We start from the raw sequence: 23,959 nt of genomic DNA, 5'->3' as shown, positions 1-23,959 counted from the left end.
GCAGTTAGTATAACTGCAATTCCATTGGGATCTGACAGCTTTGACCCCTGTGCCAGGACTCATGTGTACACACACACACACACACACACACACACACACACACACACACACACCACAGCAGATCTGCTTTGCCTTCCCTCCTATGATGTGAGGACACACACACACACACACACACACACACACACACTCACACACAGCAGATCTGCTTTGCCTTCCCTCCTATGATGTGAGGATACACACACACACACACACACACACACACACACACACACACACACACACACACACACACACAGCAGTTCTGCCTTGCCTTCCCTCTGATGACAACTAAGAAACTCTGAAACTGTGAACTCCAATTCCCTTCCTTTCTGTGGTGTTTTACCAGGTATTTTCTCAGCAGTGACCCACATGTCAGGCACCATTCCAGATCTCTGTCTTGTCTGGGCCAGGTACATGCTTCCAAACCCACCAATGCAATGCCAGGCTTAGAATCCAGCTTGTTTTGGTACCTTAGTGTCTGGAGTTAGTGCCATTCCTTTTGAGTAGTTTCTCCATAAAAGGAGATTTATTTTACCTTAAATTATGGACCACTTGGCAGGCTGATGCAGAATGAATGCAAGTTTTTGGCATTGGAAAGAAAATGTTTGATTTTGTTTTGTTTTGTTTTGTTTTGTTTTGTTTCGAGAGAGGGTTTCTCTGTATAGCTTTGCATCTTTCCTGTAACTCACTTGGTAGCCCAGGCTGACCTTGAACTCACAGTGATCCGCCTGCCTCTGCCTCCCAATAGCTGGGATTAAAGGCGTGCACCACCACAGCCTGGCTTGATGTATTTTTTAAATTATTATTCTTTTAGTGGTGTGTGTGTGTGTGTGTGTGTGTGTGTGTGTGTGTGTGTGTGTACTTTATGTGCCTGACTGTATATTCACCACACACCTGCAGGTGCCCAGAAGGCATCGGATCCTCTGGAACTGGAGTTACAGACTGTTGTGAGCTGCCATGTGGGTGTTGGGAACTGAACCCAGGAAGAACAGCCTGTGCTCTTAACTGCTGAGCTATCTCTCCAGACCCTGTTTAATATATAGGGGTGAGAACTATATTTGTAATTATATAAATGTAGTAGTATATCCTTATCTATGGGAGACACAACCCGGAACCCCCAGTGGGCTTCTGAAACAGTGACTAGTACCTGACCTCTCCATCCTCCACCAATAAACCTATGACAGTTTAGTTTATACAGCAAACACACTAAGAGGTTAATGACCATAATGAATACTAGAATAGATCAACTCTCATGACACACTGTCATAAAAGTTATGTGACTGTTGTCTCAGAACAGCTTGGCTGGGCCGTATGTGCTCACTCCTACAGTGAGGTGAGATGACGCACTACCTGCTATGTGTAGAGAGGGATACCATCAGCAGAGGGATGCAAGCAGGACCCTGGCAGACACCCCGCCTCCCAGCTATCAGCGGAGGGTCACATAAGGGAGCACGTTGTGGCACCATGTGGAGCGGAACTCCCAACTGTCCCTGGAAAGGCAGGAAGCTGGGGACACCAAGTTTCAGCTTCAGGCTGCCAGAGGGGTGGGTGTGAGCAAGTGCAAGGGTGGGGATGCTGGAGGAGGGGTGAGGTGGGGTGGCTGACTCTGTCAGCAACGGGTAGGGCTTATATCCACTGAGGGGCAGCTTGGTTGGCACAAGGCCTGGGGAGGCTTTGGAAGCCACTGACACAATGACAGTTAGAGAGGACAGCCCATCCATGGAGGGCATGGAGCAGAGGATCTCTCTCTCCCTCCTTCTCAGATTTATTTATTTATTTTTATTTTATGTGTATGGTCAGTCTGCCTGAATATATATGTGTCTGTGCACAATGTGGTGCCCAGGGAGGCCAGAAAAGGGCTTAGGATCCCCTGGAAATGGAGTTAGAGATGATCGCTGGTGCTGGGAATTGAACCTGACTCCTCTGGAAGAGCATTACATCCTCTTACCTGCTGAGCCATCTCTCCAGAACACATCTCTTGGTGTGTGTGTGTGTGTGTGTGTGTTAAGACAGTTCTGAAACGCCAAGCACACATGCACTTGCAGCCCTTGGGAAGCTGACTTTGCATTTGACCTACATAGTAAGGCCTGTCTTTAAAAAACAGTTGTTAGAAACACCTGATCAGTGATAGTCTTTGAGGATACAGCCCTTCTCAGGACACAGCAAGAGTCTGTCTTCGGAAAAATAAATGTTATAAAATAAAAACAACTTTCAATGTTGTAAGTATGTTATAAAAAGAACTACTTTCTGAAAACATAAATGAGGATGATGTCATAGAGAGCAACAGGACTGGCTGGGCAGGACCCTGAGGTGACAGTGGTAGTGATTTGTAGTGACGTTTGAAAGGACCCAACTGAGCCGAAATGGGGACAGTGTATCTGTGCAAAGGCCCTGTGGTAGGTATTCAGAGCAGAGGGAGGAAGTCGCATGCCTGAAGCAACCAGGGAAATGAGTTGGGTGACAGTGTCTGAGGGCTGCTGGGTCATACCATGGAGGGCACTGTGTGAGTCACGGAGAGGGTGTCAGGTGAGTCCAGTTACCACATGATGACATCGACGTTTTGAAGCAGGGAATGGCCTGATTAGATTAGTACTTTCAAAGGTCACCATGGCTTTTGTAGGTGAGTAGATTCCAAGGGAACAGGAACAAAGCCTGTTGAAGATGTTCCCTGGTTGCCTGGCTGGGGATGGTGGGACAGACAGAAGCAAGGACAAGCATTGCCGGGACATGGCTGGTCAGGATCGGCAGTGATAACCACTGTACCGTCAAATGACATGTCAAGGGATGACGGTCGAGTTCCCAGGTTGCTGCGCCACAGCGGTGATGTAATGTGTTGTATTAAATAGACTAGAAACTTGATAATTACCTAGCATCCATTCACAGGTGATGTGTCCTATCCCATGTGTAGTTAGCAGATATTCCATGCGTGTTGTAGAATTCTACCAATTAATTAGCTGTTTTGATTGGGCCGTGGAAACATACTTCTAATGGGGTAGGCTTATTCACAAATCATCTCATTACCTTAAGCAGGATTTTGGGGTGTGTGTGTGTGCGCGCGCTTACACACTTCCCAAGCATGTGTAAGAGTTGGAGGATCTGTTTCTCTGGTCCTCATCAGGTCCCTCTGGAGAGCTGATTTGAGGGGAAAATGTGAGGTGGCTCCTGGTATGCTGGCTCCAATGAGCAGGCACAGAGTCATGGTGGCCTCAAGTAAAGGCGACTGTCACATGGCTTAGGCTTGTCTCCTGACCCTCCCTGTGCAGGGGATGCTACCCAGGTCTTCCCACACACTCCCCAGGTATCCTGGGAAAGAGTGGAATATGGGGAAATGGTGGGTCAGAGTGTGCTGGAGGCTCTGCTCAGCTTGTATCCACGGGTGATGCAGTAGGGCTAGGGAGCCAGGGTGCTCTCCACCCGGAGAAAGACTGCCTAGAAAGGAATTCTGAATGAGTTACTTTTCTGTCGCTGTGATAACCATGGCTAACAACATCTTACGGAGGAAAGAGTTTATTTGGGCTTACTGTTCTTGAAGGATAGAGTTCAGAGAAGAAAGCTGGTCGACCACATTTCCTCCATACACAGGAGGCAGAGAGAACTCAAGCAGGAAGTGAGGTGAGGTTGTAGGGCCTCAAAGCCCACACTCAGGGATGTAATTCCTCCAGGAAGGCTGTACTTCCCAAAGGTTCCATAACCTCCCAAACAGTGCCACCACCCAAGCATTCAAAAACGTGGATATGTGGGGGACATGTTCCATTCAAACCACCACAGCCTTACCTCAAGCCCTGTTGGCTTCAGGGAGCTTTTGGGGTGCACTGTTTAGTCCTGGACTGAGTGTGGGAGAGGAGCATTCTCTAATGGCAGCAGGGATAACCAGTGTTAGGAAGTCAGACAGCTGTTCCTTCATCCCCCGACCATGGGCCACTCACCACTGTCTACACACTCCATCTGCCCCTGCACCTGCTGTGAGTGGTGACTCAGTGAACACAGTAGACTTTGTGAGTTCCATCTGTCACAGAAATGACCCCGCCAGTCCTGAGTTCAAGGAGGATATCGTAAACACGGGAGCCTGGGATGGTGATGCACACCTGTAATCCCAGCACTGGGGCAGCTGAGGTCAGCCTGTGCTACCCAGTGAGAACACATCTCCAAAATAGAGTGGTAAAGTTTGTATTATACCTATTTTATCGAACTAACAAAAGGGGGCTGGCAAGATGTCTGAGTGGGTAAGAGCACTTGCTGCCAAACCTGATGATGTTAGTTCAAATCTCCATGACCACATAGTAGAAGGAGAGAAGTGATTCCTGCAAGCTGTCCTCTGACCTACACACACACACACACACACACACACACACACACACACACACACACTGTGTATTATAAATGCAAAAGGCAAGGTTATACTTGGTAATCCAAATAAGTATTCCTGGGCTTCCGTGTGGTGCTGGACCCAGGACCCTGGCAGCCAGCCATCACTACATGACTACAAGAGCCTGATTGCTGAGAAACTCCAGGTCGTTTCAGAAAGAACTCAAGGATGGGAAGGCAGAGCCCCTCAGCACAAACATTTTCTCCACATGGCTTTATATCATATTGTACTTGTGGTTACTTAGTGTTATTTTGTGAATGTTTCCTCATAGCTTTAGAAACATAAAAGACCATGAAACTGAGGGTAACAGCAGCACACACCTATAATCCCTGCGCCTGGGAAGCTGAGGCAGGAGGATTCCAAGTTCAAGTCTAGCTTGTGCTGCATAGTGAGACCATTTCTCAAAAACACCACCACCAACCACCAAAACCCACTAAAACCATTGTGGTTGCTATATACTATTCCGTGAGATTCATATGGCATAATCCACATTGGATTAGGTTTCTTCTAAATTTTTGCAATGTGAACATCTCAGGCAACGTCCTGGGGCATAATTTCTATTGACATGTAATTGTTTCTCTGGAAAAGGTTTGTAGAAGTAGAATCATGTGAATGCAGAGTTGAGCCCTGTGGTGGTCAATTTGGTATCCCATAGACAGGATAGGATCACGTAGGGGACAAGCATCTTGGGTGTGCTTGTGAGGAGTTATCTAGGCTGAGATGAGAAGACTCAACACTGTGGGTGACACTGTCCCATGGGCTGGGGTCCTGGGCTGCATGGAAGGAGAGAGCCAGCTGAGCCCCAGTGTTCATCTTCCTCCAATTCCTGACTTCAGTATGTGAGTAGAAGCCCCACACCCTCCCCACCATACCTGCCCTGCCATGATGAACTCTCCTCAGACTGTAAGCCAAGCAAACCCCTCCTTCCCCAGGCTGTTCTGGTACAGGATTTTGTCTGATTGTGTCTCTTTAAACCTCACCGTTAGTTCCTAGTTAGGCTTTCTCCCTTAGCATCCTCATCTTGCTGAGTTAGCCTTCCCCTAGTCCGAAATCCACCTCCTGTGTCCTGGCACTGCTGGTACATGATGGCCACTTCCACGCAGAGAACGGGATCTTGGTTTAACAACCGCCCATCAATGCGACTTGTAGACACCTGAGCCCATAAGCTTCAACTTGGAAAGTGAAGTTGACCCAATCAGAGGGAAACAAGGTGAAGCCTTGGGCAGTACCAGGCTCCTGTACTTGACTCAGAGGCACCTCCCCGCTGGGGAAATGTGTGTCTCCAGCAAGGATCACTTTTGCCTACTATGGTGGCAAAGAGACAGAGAAATCCCCCGTGGTGTGGTAGAAAGTCAGGGGTTGATGAGTGGGTATTTCCGGCTTAGTCAGCAGTGCCCACAGGGAGCAGATGCTCTTGGGAATTCCGGGGTGAACCTGTGTCTCAACAAGACTCTCAAAGAGAGCCACCCCAAAAATCTTCTTGTGTTGTGGCTTCTGGAGTCCACCCACCCCTAAAATTCGCCTCCCCAGGCACCCCATTGAGTTTGAGCCTTTGACTCCTCAGATTGCGTTTTCATCAAGTAGGGACCCTCCTGTGAATACATTCAACAGACATCTGACCATTGTGATAACCCTGATGGGCGGTGAGCGAGGCAAATTAGCTGAAGGATGATTGATTTTCCTTTTTAATGCAGCTTTATCTTCAACCTTTCCCAGCAACGTGCTACGCCAGGGCAATCATTTCTTCTCCCAGGTATCTGCCGGTATAGAGATTGCACATCTATTTACGGCTGCCTGGAAGCCTCATAATTACAATATGGTCCAAGTGCCCATTTTCTTTCCCTGACTACAAATAGGGATCAATCGAATTTTAAACGACTGCTGCGGGGCTCGCTCCCGATCGTGACCTTTGTAAATGATTACAGCTCACCACTGTTGCTATCTGCCCAGAGAAGGCGAGCGGGCAGAGCTTTCTAACTGGCATTTGATCTGGATGTGAGCCAAAGACATTCCAGGTGAAAACGGACAAGGAACAGCGGGTGCAGAGAGGGCTTGTGGGGTTTTCTCTCAGGCCTACCGACACTGCCTATGCATCCCAGCAGCCTGTTCTCTGTATCTCTTTCCTGAGTTTTATGGGGTTTTTTTGGGGGGGGTGGGGGAGTGTTCTACATCACAGAATAAGACATGGCTCGGCCGGGCTGGCCCCTGGGCGAGGGGCAGGGTGAATGCAGAATGCCTGTGGAAGCTGTTCCACTGCCTGGAAAATTCGTTTGGCAGAAAGAAGTTTGATGGTTTTACTTTGGCATCTCAAATGGTAGAGAAGGAAGCCAAGCCCACCTGCAGGGGAAACATCTTTCCAGGAAAACTTGAGGCCAGCACTCGGCCTCAACTCCTATTTAATTGTCTAGGATGTTCCCAGAGCTAGCCCTTCACGGCCCACATTACTTTTTGAGCTGCATGAAAGAACTTCCCTGAACTCAGGCCTCCTCCTTTCAGAGGTTAACAGTGGTAAAGTCTGTCCCCTGCCTCCTCAAATTCACAAAGGCTGATCATGGTGGTACATGCCTTTACTCCCAGAATTAGAGAGGCAGAGGCAGGGGGATCTCTGTGAGTATGAGGCCAGCCTGGTCTACATAACAAGTTCCAGGACAGCCAGGACTACAGAGAAAGTCGATGTTTTAAAAAACAAGCAAACATCACATGTTTAATGGCAATGAAGGGCCACGTGAGGACGGACAAGACAAGAGTAGTGCAGGATGGGGCGTCCTGTGTCCCAGCTGCTGCCCACGTGTCCATTACGTCTGTCCAAATTCCTAAAATAACAGAAGGGAAATGTTTGTATTTCCATGGTTTCAGGAATTTCAGTCCCTCATGGGGAGGGGGTGGGCAGTTTGGGAGCACTCTGTCACGCTCTTCACATCCTGGTGGATGGATCAGAGTAGAGAAGTGAGACAAGCATGGTGGCTGGCCAGATGGGTCAACCAGGAGGGGCACTTGCCACCAGGCCGGATGACCTGAGTTTGAGCTCTAAGAACCACGTGGTAGATGAGAGCCAGTTTCCACAGGCTGTCTGTCCTCTGACTTCCACACATGCACCATGGAGTGCGCGCACCATCTCAAAAGAAGTAAATAGATGTAATTCTAAAAGAACGATTAAATGAAAAAGATCTAATCCTTAGCAACCTGCTTCCTCCAGCCAGGCTCCACCCTCTAAATGTCACTCAGTCTCCCAAATAATGCCACTAATCTGGGAGCAAGCGCTCAAGCGTAAGCTGGTGGGGACATTTCAATTCAAACCATGCCTGGCTTCTGCTTTCTTCTGCTTCTTGGAGTGTGTTTGCCATCTTTGGGCATGGACAGTGAGTGGAGTCGGTCACCTCTATTCACATTTCTCAGCCTTTTCTTCCGTTGGTTCTGACAAAGGGTCTGTGGCAGCCATATTTTTGGTTTTGGATGAGTGATCTTATTAAGCATATAGCAAACCAAAGTAAAAGAATAAACAGCAAATATCAGATAGATAGACAGACAGAGAGATTGAGAGATAGATAGACAGGCAGGTAGATGACAGACAGACAAACATCACCAAATCAGGTGCTCACAGCATTCAGTAGAAACTGACTGTGGGAAATTGAGGCAGCTGGCTGAAGTTCTCAATGGAGCTTTCTCTCAGTAGCTGGACTTTCAGCTTCTCTTTCCCACCGAAGACAATTTTAAATCCTAGATAAACAATAGTGACGTCTATTGGAAATAGTTTACCTCCTAGAAGCTAAACCCTGTTTCCAAAAAAAAAAAAAAAAAAAAGGTGGAGCCAGGTTTAATGGCAGACATCTTTAATCCCAGCACCCAGGAGGCAGAGGCAGGCAGATGGCTGTGTCCCAGATCAGCCTGGTCTACAGAGTGAGTTCTGGGCCATCCAGGAGGGTATGAGACTCTGATAAACAAATAAATAATGAGGTGTCACGTGATAGAGGAAGACACCTGACGTCAACCCCTGGCCTCCACGTGTAACGTCTCCAGCAAACATGCTTCTTGCATGCTGTCTGCAGGCTTTGGAAGGCTTGCATTCATGGTTGTCTCTGCAATATCTCTGCTACTGGGACTCTTAGAAAAGCCTCAAGCTGAGGTGGAGGGAGACTACCAAATACTGTCAGCCCTCATCCCTGCAAAGCTGAGAGTGAGCTCACCTGAGCCCAAAGGAGTTGTTGCTACAGTTCCTTGGCTGGGGGAGATAGAAACAGTACAGACCATTCCTCCTTAGGTCCCAAGACAAACTGGGGTAAGTGTTGCCCTGGGCAACCAGTGAGTTTATTGGGCTTCCTTATAGAGCAATGGGTGAGAGGTTACAGGCAGGAGTGTGGGAGACCTTCAACATTGGGAGGCCGGCACCCACAGGGATGACAACTCCCTCAGGGCTACAAAGATAGAACCTCCCCCTCTCCCTTTCCCACCCATATACTTCCAGCCCCTCCCCGAGGCCACGTGCAGTTAGGGTCGAACTGCACAAAATTGCCTGGGAAGGGTGGCTGGATATTCAGGTGAGGGTCCTATAGTTTTTCCCTCCCCTTCTTCCTAGAGGAAAGGGCACCAGTCACCAAGCCCAGCTGTGGTGGGTGGTCTTTTGCAAGTGGGGGCAGCCAAATTCATGAAGATGGTGGCAGTTTGGCTTGGAGGAATAGAATGGGATCGGAGAGGCCAGCACCAGCCTGGATGCTCAATGTCGTCTATGTCCCAAGCTTAAACGTCATTTCCAGGTTTGTCTTAGAAAGAAAGCAGGAACCAAGTACCACGTGTTTCCTTTGTCACCTCCCTTTATTTCTCGAATGAAGGTGTCTCATTGGCTGGGGACAAGAGTGCTCAGGCCTTTCCCGTTGGGTGTGTGTGTAGGCCAGAGGCCTGTGTCAACTGTCTTCATTGAATGTTCTCCACCTTACTTTTTTTTTTTTTTTTTAAGATTTATTTATTATGTATACAGTGTTCTGGCTGCATGCCAGAAGAGGGTGCCAGATCTCATTACAGATGGTTGTGAGCCACCATATGGGTGCTGGGAATTGAACTCAGGACCTCTGGAAGAGCAGCCAGTGCTCTTAACCGCTGAGCCATCTCTCCAGCCCCTCCACCTTACTTTTTGAGACATGGTCTCTCTCTGAACCTAGAGCTCACTGAATCCGTCTAGGCTGGCTGGCTAATGACCTCCAGGGATCCTCCTGTCTCTGCCTCACCCCCCAGTGCTGGGGTTACCACTGTGTTAGCTTTCTAATGAGGTCCAAACTCAGGTCCTCAGGTTTTCAGGGCAGGCACTTAACAAGTGAGCCATCTTACTGTCCCATCCCCACCCCTACTGTCTTTCAGTCCTAATGTAGAAATGCTGGCAGGCTCCCATCTTTCAGCCACAGCCTATTTCAATTATGCTATATCCAAGGATTACAGTGTGAAGCAGCCAGCTTAATCCCCAAATATCTTGTCAATCTGGAAGCATGAGATATATTTTGTGTGCTCTCAGGATGGGCTCCTTAATGCATCCCTGGGTGCAGCAGATGATCTGAGCCTGGAGCCAGCATCGAAAACTGCCATCCCGAAGCCCGGTGACATCACCAGACATTTCACACTCACCACATCTGGGGATGTAAGCCATTCCGACTGGTGAAGATACCCGAATGCCTCTGTCTCTGATTACCTTTGTGTTCACGCCCCGGAGAGCAGCGACTTTGCTGATTGCAGTGTTTACATGTGTACAGGCAAGTGTTTTCCAAGATGCTTACATTAGTGTCATGTTCTGCAACTGATGCAGAACAGCAGGGCTTAGGTGAGAATCTGTAATGCAAAATCTACAGCTCCTGGAGAGAGAGCAATCACACGGAGTGTGCCAGGTGAACACACCTCTTAGAGTTCACCTCTGCCTTGGCACCTAGAGTGCTAGGGGTTGCTCTGACTGGAACCACGGCCTGTGTTGGCATTTGCTCATAAAGTCACCATGGAGCCTCCAAGGCAGTGCCTCCCTTGTAGAGTCTGCTAATCCTATTGAGACATATACATATAGGCATATGCACACACATATTACACATTCATGTGTATATATACATATATGTACAAATATTAATATATCCATATTCATATGCACATACATAAATATACACACATGCATATACACATACTCATACATATATTCACACAAACATACACATATACACATACATACATATAAATATATACATATAAAAATATATACATGGGGTTGGGGATTTAGCTCAGTGGTAGAGCGCTTGACTAGCAAGCGCAAGGCCCTGGGTTCAGTCCTCAGCTCTGGAAAAAATATATATACCAGTAGGGCCTGATAATCCCAGCTACTCAGGGGGCTGAGGCAGAGGGATCATAATTTCCAAGTAAGCTTGGGCAACAGAGAGCTCAAGGCCAGTCTGGGCAACTTCTCAAGACTGCCTCAAAATAAAAATTTAAAAAGGAAATAAGATGGTTGGGAATGGTCCTCAGTGGTCCAGTGCTTGCCTTGTAGATGCAAGACTATATGTGGGTCTGATCTCCAATGTCCCCCAAAACATGACAGAGCAGAAACCACAAGGTCACACAGGTGGGGAGAGACGGTTTGCTCACAGACAGGGAACAGCACCAAAGTAAGGAAACTCTCTGCTGGGAACAGAGCCTTACCCCAGCCTTCGCCTCCTCTGCAGCGCTTAGTCAGGGATCCACGTCTGTAAATGAAGGCTGATGAAGGCCAGCTCCTTTTCTAAATTCATTTGGTCAGGAAAAGGCAGTTTTGCAACTATCCCAAGATTCCAGAATAATCCAATTCTGTAATAAAGAAATCACAGCAGTTTATCTCTAGTCCAGGCCAGGTTCCAAGGGAACGATACCCTCTTCTCACCTCCAAAGCCATTTGGTACACCTGGCACACACACACACACACACACACACACACACACACACACACACACAGAGAGAGAGAGAGAGAGAGAGAGAGAGAGAGAGAGAGAGAGAGAGAGAGAGAGAAGTAGGTCTTTTCTAAGATGATGGGCCAAGCACTGTTTTATTTTGTTATGTTTATTAATGTGTGTGGCTATCCCGTCTGCATGTATGTCTGTGTACCAAGTGCATCCCTGGTGCCTGGTGAGGCCAGAAAATGACACCAGAGTCCCTAGAAATGGAAGGTTTGGAAGTGGCTTACAGCTGTAATGTGGGAGCTGGGAATCGAACCCTGGTCCTCTGGAAAAGCAGCCAGGGCTCTTAACTACTGAGACATCTCTCCAGCCCCTGGGTTCTGTTTTAAAAGGCTTCCTCTTGGGCTAGAACACTTTCATCTCTAGTCCCCACCCCAGGCCTGCCCCTCTTCCCTCTCTGAGGTTCCTCTCCCGACCCACTCCCTTCTTGCCTAAAGCCGTCTGCAGCCTCCCCGGTGCCAGGCCCTGCTCAAGCCCTGCTGTTACTTTACTGGAAGGGTTTCCTTCTCATCATTGTGGCTGGCAGCTCAGAGCACCTGGTGGGAAACTCCTGTCCTTGTTCATAGACTCCATGCCGCCTGTCACCCCCTGTCGCTCCTCACACAGTTGACACCTAATGTGTTCTTCACAGAGGTCAGAAGGATGTCTGAAACGACCCCATTTGTCTCCCCTGCCTGATGTAAACTCCTGGACTGGACAGATCCATGTTCTGGACTGACTTACTCACACTGACCCCAGGCCTGCCACTTGGAAGACAGTCTACAAATGTGTTTAAGTGATACCCATAAGGTGGTCATTTAGCCTGTGTGGCCCTTGGCCTGGGAGACAGCCCCACCACTGGAGCGTGCTCAGTCTGTGGAAAACGGGTTAGGATGAGAGGGCTCAGACCTGTGAGGCATTGTGGAAGTCTGCCTCGTGTCACCAGACAGGTGTCTCAGGGACAGATTGCTCCTCAGGTACACTTTGGAGACCTGGCCCTGATTGATGGGTACTCTCTCATCATCCTGCTGTTTACTATAGAGGGACCCTTGGTTGATGGGCCTCCCAGGGCTGTGTCACTTACCACCATTCCTGTCTCTGAGACCTTGCTTCTTCCCTTTTGTGGCCTGACCTCTGTAGATGGGAGCTCTCACCTCCCTTAAGTGACTGAAGAGGTCTAGAGGCACGGGTGTTTGCTGAGTCGAGGTGGCTCAGGGACCTTCTCTTGTCATGCTGGTCCCAGATGCTCTTCCTGACTGTGAATCACAAGCCTGAAAACACCTTCAAGTTCATGCTCCCTCTTCAGCCAGCGCACTGTGTCAGCAGGGTTCCTAGGACGGGAGGCAGTGGAGCCATGGTGCTAGACTGTGAGGCAGGCAGAAATAATAACTCCCTCCTGTCCAACACTGGGGGCCTGGCTTGTCATACCAGGGCCTCAGAGGATACCATCCTGCCTCCCAGGCCCCTCTGCAAACCTGCACACCTGTGTGTCTGTAAACCTGTGTGCTCCCACTGGTACACCTATATACCCATGTAACCAGACTTTCTTTGGACCACCAGTTCCAGAATAACAACAGCATGGAGACTTTTTATTGACTATGAAAGCATGGCCTTAGCTTAGGCTTGTTCCCAACTAGCTCTTAAAAGTTAAATTAACCCGGGGAGGGTTGGAAGAAGGGGGGCGGGAGAAGGGAGTACAGGGAAATCCGTGGCTGATATGTAAAATTAAATTAAATTATAAAATAAAAAAGTTAAATTAACTGTTTATATTAAGCTACATTCTGCCACGTGGCTCAATACCTCTCCTCCAAACTGTATGTTCAACTTCCTCCACATCTCGCTGGTGAACTCCCACCTCTCAGATTCTTTCCCCAAGATCCCCTCTTTCCCCAGAACTCCCCTGACCATCCTCTCCTGCCTAGCTATTGGCTCTTCAGCTCTTTGTTAAACCAGTCAGAAGGTGCCTTAGGCAAGTGAGGTAAAACAGAGACATCTTCACACAGTGTGATCGGATATCCAGGAACATACCTGCATTCCTGCACACTTGCACACTCCATGTTTACCATCCGCCTGCCTGTATAGCTGTGTACTCACACTGGTACACCTACATACCTACATCCCTGCACTTGCACACCTGATATCTACCATGTGCCTGCCTGTATACCTGCATATTCCCTCTTGGATAAACTGACACACCTGCATGCCTGCAAACCGGCACAACTGCGCATCAGATACCTTTTAACATAAATACTTGGACACCTGCAAACTTCTACGCTGTCTCAGCTGCTTTTCTATTCCTGTGGTAAAACACCATGATCAAGGCAGCTTACAGAAGGAAGGGTTGACTTCCTGTTCACAGTGCCAGAGGGACAGTGGGAGAGTGTGGCAGCAAGAAGGCACGGCTGGCTGAGGTAGCAGTGGAGGCCTCATATCTGGACCCTCAAACAGGAAGCAGAGAGAGCAAACTTGATATGACATGAGCCTTTAAACACTCAAAGCCCACTCTCAGTGACATACTTCCTCCATCAAGGCCACATCTCTCGAGCATCCCCAAACAGTGCCACCAGCTGGGGACCAAGTATTCAAATGCCTGAGACTATGAGGGACATCTCATTCAAACTGTCATACCCACATACACCTGTAAATCTGCTTACAACATACACACCCATACACCTGCACACTCACACACCTGTGTACCTGTAAACATGCACATATGTGCATAGACACATGCCTGCACATGTACACACTTTCAAGCCTGCCCACAGATTTGTGCCTCCCATCCTCAGACCTAGTGCCTTCTTCTACTGTTTGCCTGGGATCACTATTCCCTAATCAGGGATGGCTGTTCTTGCCCCTCCTCCTGGCATCTTGCCTCCCACACCAAATTCTGCAGCTTCTGGTGGCCCTTTTCCTCTGTATCAGACCCTCCATGCCTTCAGGTTCACTTAGCTGAACCCCTCAGGACAGCCTAAGATAGTAGAGTATGGTGACTGGTGTCAAGTGATCCCTGGAGTCTACGGGGATGAGCCAGTGTTGTGGCCTCATTGTGAACCCCCTGAGTGAGACCACCACAGAGCCCATATCAATGCAAAACACACAGGGGTTTATTGATAACAAGCAAGCCCGAGCTTGGGCCAAGTACAACATCCAGCACAGCGGGTGGAGGAGGACGGCCCTGAGCTCTCAGGGTGAGGGGTTTTTAAAGGGAAAAACTGCAAGCAGAGTGGTACAAGCCTTTGCGTCATATGATTGGGCGAGGGTGTGTAACCTTTGAATTTACTGGTTGGGGGTTACAGTTAATTTTTTGGGCAGGCCTGGACAAGTCCCAGGCTTTGTCCTTGAGCTGCCATGGAGGCTGGCTGGCCTCACATGTTCACATTGACCCATCTCTAAGTTGGTGAGAGGTCCCGGATGGTAAACGCCTGGCTGAATCTTGAGTGATCAGAGTATGTGCAGAAAGGGAGCTACTGCAAGGACTGTCCTTTGTTCATGGCCCTCTCAGAGACTGCTGCTCAAGTCTCAGGAAACTGAAATTGAGGCCTGATCTCTGAGAGAAGGCTGACAGCCTGTTAAGGGATCTACTTGGTCCTTTCACCAGCACAATGAGGACATTCCCTTATAAGACATTATTTAGGAAGCACCATTTCTAAATTTTCCCGTCCACTCAGCTGTGAAATGGGACTGTGGTCAGCACCCGCAAATCTTGAAGACTCCTGGTCTCCACGCTGCAAGCCATTTCTTTACCTCCCAAGGAATACTCAGAGATGAAATGATGAGGGGCCCAAAGCTCCAACAGGAGCAGTCAGAAGACATGGGAAGTACAAGCCCCTGCTCACAGACTGGAGCATCAGGACAGGTCCCAGTGTCCTGTGTGTGGGTGGAAAGTGACTTCAAAATTACACACAGGGCTGGAGACATGATTCAGTCGTTAAGAGTACTTGCTGCTCCTCTAGAGGACCTGAGTTCTGTCCCCAGCACTCACACTGGGCATTTCACAACCACCTGCAACTGCAGCTCCTGGAGATCTGATGCCCCCTTCTGACGCACATGTATACACATAGTTTTCAAAACTTGAAATAAAATTTCAAAACTTCCTAAAACAATAGAGCAAACATTTTGCCAATCAAAAATAAAACACAACTGGATGGTTTACCTAATTAGAGAAAATTAAACGGATGCATACGACTTCACCTCCATTTCTTCTATTCCACAGCTGCATGATCCTCAACATCATGGGATGTAATCCGTAAATAGATGTCACTTGTTACCATGAATTTTTGCTCCCAAGGTCCACCTCCCTCTAACCCTTTGCTTTTTCCAAGACTTAGGCAAAGCCAGTCTAGCTGAGAAATAAGTGAGTTATTTTTAGTCCTTTAATGGTGTTCATGAACTCGTTCCTTCCTTTGGCCTAAGGCCCAATGGGACCATCAAAGGGATTTTAATACTAAGGTTGAAAAGGGAGAGGGTCCTTGCTGGCCACTTATCTCCTTGATTGCCCCTTTCCAGCTAGAATCCAGGGCACTGCTACAAAACAGAAGCCAGGACTCTCATTTACCGCCATGCATTACATTTCAGACTAAATACATTTAAACAGAACTCTCTGGCTCCTCCTCTCCCTGTCAGAGAGGGGTGGCTCAGGCCAGAGGCTCTCTACAGACCCCGCCTCCCATTCATCCCTCTGCCAATCACTCAAGCACTGCTTCAGATCCCAAATGGACAGTTGAGTCCCCCCCCCCCACCCCGATATCAGTTTGGTGAAGAGTAGACGCAGCTTCCTGTAGGTCAAGGTCCAAGAAGACTTTCCCTAGTGGAGACCCAGGCTGGACAGCACTCCTTCCGTCCTCACTTCTGAGCAAATCAGATTTACAATGAGGGATGCAGACATGTGGCCTATGGCGCCAGCCAGAGGCTGAGTGGGGAAAGGTGCTTGTCGCCAAGTTTGATGACTTGAGTTTGATCCTTGATACCATATGGTGGGAGAGAGACTGGCTCCTGGAAGTTGTCCTCTACCCTCTACTCATGTGTCCCTGGCACATGCGTTCCCCCTCACACACAAATAAAAATAAATAAATAATCTCCTTGGATTCCCATATGGAGTAGGAGAATAGGATCCTTTCCCTCATGTGTTCTTATCCTGGGGGTGGGAGCAACTCTCAGCTGGTGACAGAAGTGACCCTCACTTCTCCAGGAAGAATATTGCTGTCCCTGCCATTTTGCTCATAAGACCAGCTCCCCACATGGTGGAAAGAAATCAGGAAAATGAATAGAAGCAATGTGTATGCCAGGAGGACATCCATGGTGCCTTTATTTCTCTCTGTTTTTCAATTTTTGTTTTTATTTCTGTATATGCATCTGTGTTGGTGTATCCTACATGTCTGTGTGCCCACAGAGACCAGAAGAGTGCATTGGATCATTTCTACAAACCATGGTTTTAAAGGCAATTGTCTGTCGACACGGGTGCTTGGCCAGGGAAAGGCTTTGCCATTCACCTGAGCCAAGCACCCTGACCCAGGGAAGGTCTTGCCATTCCATGGGCATGAGGCATTGATGTCCTTTGACATGGTCATGCTCATGTCAGGAATATTCAGGACTCCATGGCTCCCCACAAGTAATAAAAATAGCAATTGCAATAGTAGGAGTACTAATAGCAGTAGCAACAGTAGTAACAGCAGCCATAGAATAGTGTGTGTAGTAACAGTTGCTGCAGGAGTAATAATAACGGTACCCTTACAGTAGTAACAGTAGCGGTTACTGTAGCCATGGCAGTCAAGGCTAGCAGCAACAGCTGCAGTCCAGTACAGCCCATGTCCATCACACAGATATTGAATACAGAGCTCCGGTGACAGCAAGTAAGTTGTCCACCATCCACCCAAATTCAGCCTGCGCCTCTGTAAAGGGGGAGTGTTGGCAGCCACCGCCAACTCCCAGGAGAAATGCGGGGAGGGCAGAGTGACTTTCTAGAATGAATGAGCCTCAGCGCAAGCCCAGAGATGGACATCATGCCTCTAACTGGATGGGTCATGAAGGTCTCTGCTAGAATCTCGCTCCCTAAGCGTGTCCACCTTCGGAGGGTAGGAGCTTGGAAGCTATTTCCTCCTCCTCCTCCTCCTCCCTTGTTACTGCCCTTTCCCCTCTTCCCCTCTCCCCTCCTCCCATTTCTCCCCCTTCCTCTCCCCATCCCTCCTTTATTCTCCCCCTTCCTCCTCCCTTCTCTCTCCTTGTTATTTTTATCTTGTCCTTCTGCAATGACAATACTTGGTGCCGAGTCAACCGGGGCCAGATGAGACCCCAGGTGGGGACCAGTGCTGGGGTCTCCTTACTCCGGTTTCTTCAAGGAAAGCTGCAGCAGGCCTCCACTCTATGTGTTTGTTTTTAATGCAGAGATGATTGGCACAGAAAGCCAGTGGCATCAATCCGTTGCCATATTTTTCATTGTTCCCCCCCCTTTTTAGAGTATGTATGCGTGAGTGTGTGCATGTGATTTCATATGTGTGCACAAGTGTGTGTGTGTGTGTGTGTGTGTGTGTGTGTGTGTGTGTGTGTGTGTGCAGGCTCAGGGTTGATGCTGGGGATTACTCTGTGTGTATGTATGTGTTTCCTTCCTTCTTCCTTCCTTCCTTCCTTCCTTCCTTCCTTCCTTCCTTCCTTTCTTTCTCCCTTTCTTTCTTTTCTTACTTCTTTCTTTTTGAGATTATTCACTGAGGCAGGGTCTTTCCAATCAAACTCAAAGTTCACCAGCACAACTAGCCTGACTAGCTATCTTGTTCCAGGGACTCCCTGTCTCTGTCTCCCAGGACTGGACATATAATTGAGCCACCTCACCCATCACCCTGAGTTCTGGGACTCAAATTCTGGTCCACTTGTGCAGCAAGACTTTTAATCACAGAGCCATCCCCCAGGTCCTGATCCCTGCCATATTTCTATATCTAAGGGTTACGGACAAAATGGTCAGAGACGATGCAAAGATGCTGAGGAAAAAAAGAAGCCAACAATGTTAAGAAAACTCTGCAATCTTAAAACCCAGGTCTGTGGCAGCCAGAGTTCCTGTCACCATGAGGAGCTGGAGGGCTCCGTCAGTAAGGGTATGCTGTGGGATGTCTTTCTGTATGCTGTGAATATGTGTTGCTCTGATTGGTTGATAAATAAAGCTGCATTGGCCTATGGCAGGGCAGGATGGAGCCAAGAGGGAAAATCCAAGAGAGAGACAGTGGGAGAAAGGAGAGGAAGGGAGACACTAGCCTATCACCCGAGGAACAACATGCCAGCAGACTGGTAAGCTACAGATTAATAGAAATGGGTAGGGGTGGGGGATTTAGCTCAGTGGTAGAGTGCTTGCCTAGCAAGTGCAAGGCCCTAGGTTCGATCCTCAGCTCCACATTAAAAAAAAGAAAAAGAAAAAGAAATGGGTAAATTTAAGTTATAGAGCTAGCTAGCAAGAAGCCTGACATAGGCTATGCAATTGGTAATATTAAGTCTCTGAATGACTATTTTATAAGCAACTGAAGGACCACACGGCTGGGAGGTACTGGAGAAACCTTCCAACTACAAGGGTACATGTTAGTGATGACTAAAACTCCTGGTCCAGGCATGGAGGATCTCAGTAAACCTTGGCCACAGCTGAACATTAGTACTGTCAGGAAGTGTCGGTCTGTTATGAGATGCTATAACAAAATAACATGGGCTGGGGTATTTATAAAGAGAAGAAATAGGGCTGGAGAGATGGCTCAGAGGTTAAGAGCACCGTCTGTTCTTCCAGAGGTCCTGAGTTCAATTCCCAGCACCCACATGGTGATTCACAACCATCTGTAATGAGATGAAATATAATTCTGGTACTTTTAGATCAGGCTGCTGACACTGGATTTGGGCCATCTTGCTATGCCATCCATGGTGAAATAGGAAACAGGAAGAGAATGAAGAGTGAGAGAATAAGAGAGGCCAGCGTGCTGCTGCCTGGTAACCGAGCCATGCCCAGAGTAGTGACACGATTCCATTCACAGCGTGCAACATGGCTCCATCAGGCCCGATGAGCAACATACTCTTGTGAAGCCCATTTCTCACTTGGCTGCCTGCTTTGGGGGTTAAGTTTCCAACATGGGGACTTTGGGGGACACACTTGAACCACATTGGGAGGTGAGACAGGATAATGATGGAGGCCGGAAGCAGCATTACTCTGACCAGCAAAGCTTTCCTAGGGTATCTCCATCTTCCTCCTGCACCAAAGGATGGAGGGAAGAGTAAAAAGGAGAATGTGTTGGAAGAAGGAAGAAGCTCTGTTCAGAGTCTGTATCCATCTTACAGATGGGCAATAAAGTGGATTCTTAAACTTTCTTTCTTTTTTCCTTTTCTTTTGTTTTCTTTCTTTCTTTTCTTTTCTTTTTTTTTTTTCCCCCAGAGACAGGGTTCTCTGTGTAGCTCTGGCTGTCCTGGAACTCACTCTGTAGACCAGATTGGCCTCGAACTCACAGAGATCCACCTGCTTCTGCCTCCCGAGTGCTGGGAATAAAAGCATGCACCACCATGCCCAGCTCTTAAACTTTCTTACACACACACACACACACACACACACACACACACACACACACATGCATTCGTTTTTCGAGACAGGGTTTCCATGTGTAACTTTGTGCCTTTCCTGGATCTCACTCTGTAGCCCAGGCTGGCCTCGAACTCACAGAGATCCACCTGCCTCTGCCTCCTGAGTGCTGGGATTAAAGGCATATACCACTATTGCCTGGCTCCCCTGTTAATACTTTACATCCCACTACTGCCTGGCTCCCCTGTTAATATTTTACATCAGTAAAATTCATAACTAAGCTTTTCAAAACCAACAAACTGGGATTGGCGGGGTAACTCACGGGTAAAAGTAATTGTTATCACAGCTTGATGACCTGAGTTTCCTTTTCAGAACACATGTAAAAAACCAGGAGTGGCAGTACATATCTGTAACCTGAGCACTCCTATGGTAAGATGGGAGATGGAGACAGGAGAATCTCTGGGTGTTCTCATGCCAGCTAACCTGAGTACCTTGCAAGGCAGCAGACGTAAGTGAGACCCTGCTCAACAGTGGGGAGCCAAGAGCTAACTCCCAAAAACTGTCGTCTTGCCTCCAGACACACATGGCAGTTGTGTGTGCATGTGTGCACACAATAATAAATAAATAACACACCAATACTGATAAAGTATTGATTTCCTTACAGACTTGTATTCTGGTGTTTCTGCACATCTGTATGTATGTGTTTGTGAGTGAGCACACTCCCTTTGTACATATTAGGCAAGTGCTTAACTACAGAGCCACACCCCCTGATCCTCATTGATGGATTCTAGGCAGGGACTCTACCACTGAGTTACACCCCAGCCCCTCACTGGGGCATTCTAGGCAGGGGCTCTACCACTGAGCCACACCCCAGCCCCTCACTGGGGGATTCTAGGCAGGGGCTCTACCACTGAGCCACACCCCAGCCCCTCACTGGGGCATTCTAGGCAGGGGGCTCTACCACTGAGCCATATCTCCAGCCCCCAGATTTTCTTAAGCTGTTACCTAATTCTTTTTTCTGTTTTCTAGAATCACATTAGTCACCAATCTCCTTGGATTCCTCCAGGCTATGACAGTATCTCACACTTTCCCTAGTTTTGATGACCTTAACAGATTTGAGGTCAGGTATGTTGAAGAATGTTCCTCAACTAAAATCTGTCTGGCGCTTTTGTTATGCTTAGACCTGAGCTGTAGGCTTTCAAGAAGACCACACTAGTAAAAGGCCCCTCTCAGTGTGTGCTATTGTCTTAGTTCAGGTTACTATCACTGTGATGAAATACAATAACCAAAACAAGTTGAGGAGGAAAGGGTTTATTTGGCTTACACTTCCATGTCACCGCTCATCATCAATGGAAGTCAGACAGAAACTCTAACAAGCAGGAACTGGAGGCAGGAGCTGATGCAGAAGCCATGCAGGGGTGCCACTTCCTGGCTTGTTCCCCCATGGCTTGCTGAGCATGCTTTCTTATAGCACCCAGGACCACCAGCCCAGGGATGGCACCACCCACATTGGGCTGGGCCCTCCCACATCAATCACTAATTAAGAAAATGGCCTATAGCTAGATCTTATGGAGACATTTTCTCAATTGAGGTTCCCTCCTTTCAGATAATTCTAGCTTGTGTGACATTGACATAAAACTAGTCAGCTCAGGGGCTGGAGAGATGGCTCAGAGGTTAAGAGCACTGACTGCTCTTCCAGAGGTCTTGAGTTCAATCCCCAGCAACCACATGGTGGCTCACAACCATCTGTAATGAGATCTGGTGCCCTCTTCTGGCCTACAAGGACACATGTAGGCAGAATATTGTATACATAATAAATAAATCTTTAAAAAAAAAGAATTAAATGTTTAAAAGAAAAAAAGCTAGTCAGCACAAGTGACCCCTTGTCAGCTCAACATACAAACATATCACTGTTGTCATAACATTTCCTTTCCTGCTTATCCCCAAGATTACACGTTAATAAAGACATCACAATATAAAACATTTTACAAACTTAAAAAGTTGCATAGTCTTACAAATTCAAACACTTTACAAGTTGTCTCTTTAAAAATATCCAGTCTCTCCCGCTTGCCACTGCCACATGTGGTGGGCGAGGGAACTGACCCTCCCCTACCAGCTGCAGCACTTGAAAGTGGACCCTGCACCTGGCCTGGACAGCACAGTAGAGCTGACCCCCACAGTAGAGCTGACCCCCACAGTAGAGCTGACCCCCACAGTAGAGCTGACCCCCACAGAAGAGCTGACTCCCACAGTAGAGCTGACCCCCACAGTAGAGCTGACCCCATTGGAGGAGGTGTAGGTGAGCCAGCCCCAAAGTTGTGAGCATGGGAGAGATGCCGCAGCTGCCACCCATCAATGCCTGAGGCAGGTGGGAGAGCTGGCCCCGCCACTGATCAGCTGCAGCACTAAGGGACAGTGGCTCCTACACTGTGCCTGGGCAACACAGTAGAGCTGGTCCTGATGGTGTGGGTGTGGGAGAACTGGCCCTGAGGACATGAAAGCAGGAGAGCTGGAGCTGCTCCTTGCCCATCACAGCAAGGTGTGAACTAGCCAGGGCAGTGCAGGAGAGCTCACCCTGGTGGTGAGGACAGGGGAGAGTTGGCAGGCTGACCAGCCCTGCAACTACCCAAGCCCAGAACCAGAGTTATGTGTTGGTCCACTGCAACATCTACCTCATCGGTGATTTCCTGGAGCATGGGGATGGGGTGGGGGTGAGGGTGTCCTGTGGACCCAGGGCTGCAGTATCTCCACAACATAGGGCAGCATCAGATGTCCAGGAAAAGTCCCAGTGAGGGCCCAGCATTGATAGTGCAACAGAGGCCAGCGGCCTTGAACCAGACCAGTGATTCTTTGTGATGAACGCCTGCATGTAAAGATGTATGGAAAGGGACTTTACTGAGTGACTCACTGTGTCACACTGTAGCTTCCATGAAGATATTTTCCCTTTCTTCCCTTTTTTCTCTTAAATTTTATTTTGGGGAGGAGGTTGCAGGGGCAGAGGGCAAATGTGAGGAGATGGGAGATGGGTGGGGTCAGATGCATGATGTGAAAGACACAAAGAATAAATAAAAAGAAAGTTTAAAAAATTAATTTTCATCTATAGTTCAATAAAATCTTATCTGAAAAAAATCCTGTCTCTTTTAAAATCCAAATTCTCTGTAAAACCTCAAAATCTCTCTTTCTCTCTCTCTCAAGTTTAAAGTCTCTCTACTGTGAGCTCTTATAAAGTCAAAAATAAACACTTTCTTACTTCAAGAGGGAAGAACCAAGGCACAGTCACAATCTGAACAAAGCAAAACCGAACTCCAACAGTGCAAATAACTCAATGTCTAATGTCTGGGATCCACTCATGATCTTCTGGGCTCCTCCAAGGACCTTGGGTCACTTCTCCAGCTCTGCCTTCTGCAGCACACACAGCCTGTCTTCCAGGCTCCAGCTGGCTCCACTCCACAGCTACTGCTGTCCTTGGTGGTCCTCCCATGATCCTGGCAACTCCAGAATGCTAGGGTCTCTGCTGCAGCTGGGCTGCACTTTCACCAATAGGCTCTCTTCCTGGTGCCCAGCCTCAACTTCTCTACATGATCCGTTCAATCCTGGGTCTTCAACTGCCACTGAGGCTGCACCTTCACCAATGTCCTCTCACAGTGCCGAGCCTCAGCTGCTCTCCCTGACTTTCAAAACCAGTACCACCTTGGTGACCCTTACACTACTCAGCTGCCAGAGTGAGGGTCAACCTTGGCCATCTCTGAAACACAGCTTCTGCGTGCTCTCAGGAGACACTAGAAGATCTCACCTCAGTGATGCTGGCCTCTTCTTAATCACCACTAATTTCTCAGCTCCAGACAACCAGCATAGAGTATCCCAGCAAAGCAAATGTTTCACTTTAATAGTTCTGGTATTTTGTTAATCACAATTCTTCAGCCCCAGCTAACCAGAACCAAATTAATTCAAAATAACAAATGGCCTTGATAGTCTTTAAACTTCCCTCTGAAACTTCACAAGCCAGGCCTCCATCTTATACATTGCCCTCAACATTTATTTATTTATTTATTTATTTGTTTGTTTATTTATTTGTTTATTTATTTAATATGT

Source organism: Onychomys torridus, chromosome 1 (genome assembly GCF_903995425.1).
Source record: "Onychomys torridus chromosome 1, mOncTor1.1, whole genome shotgun sequence".
In the NCBI taxonomy this organism is placed as follows: Eukaryota; Metazoa; Chordata; class Mammalia; order Rodentia; family Cricetidae; genus Onychomys; species Onychomys torridus.
This window is presented reverse-complemented; position numbering follows the sequence as displayed.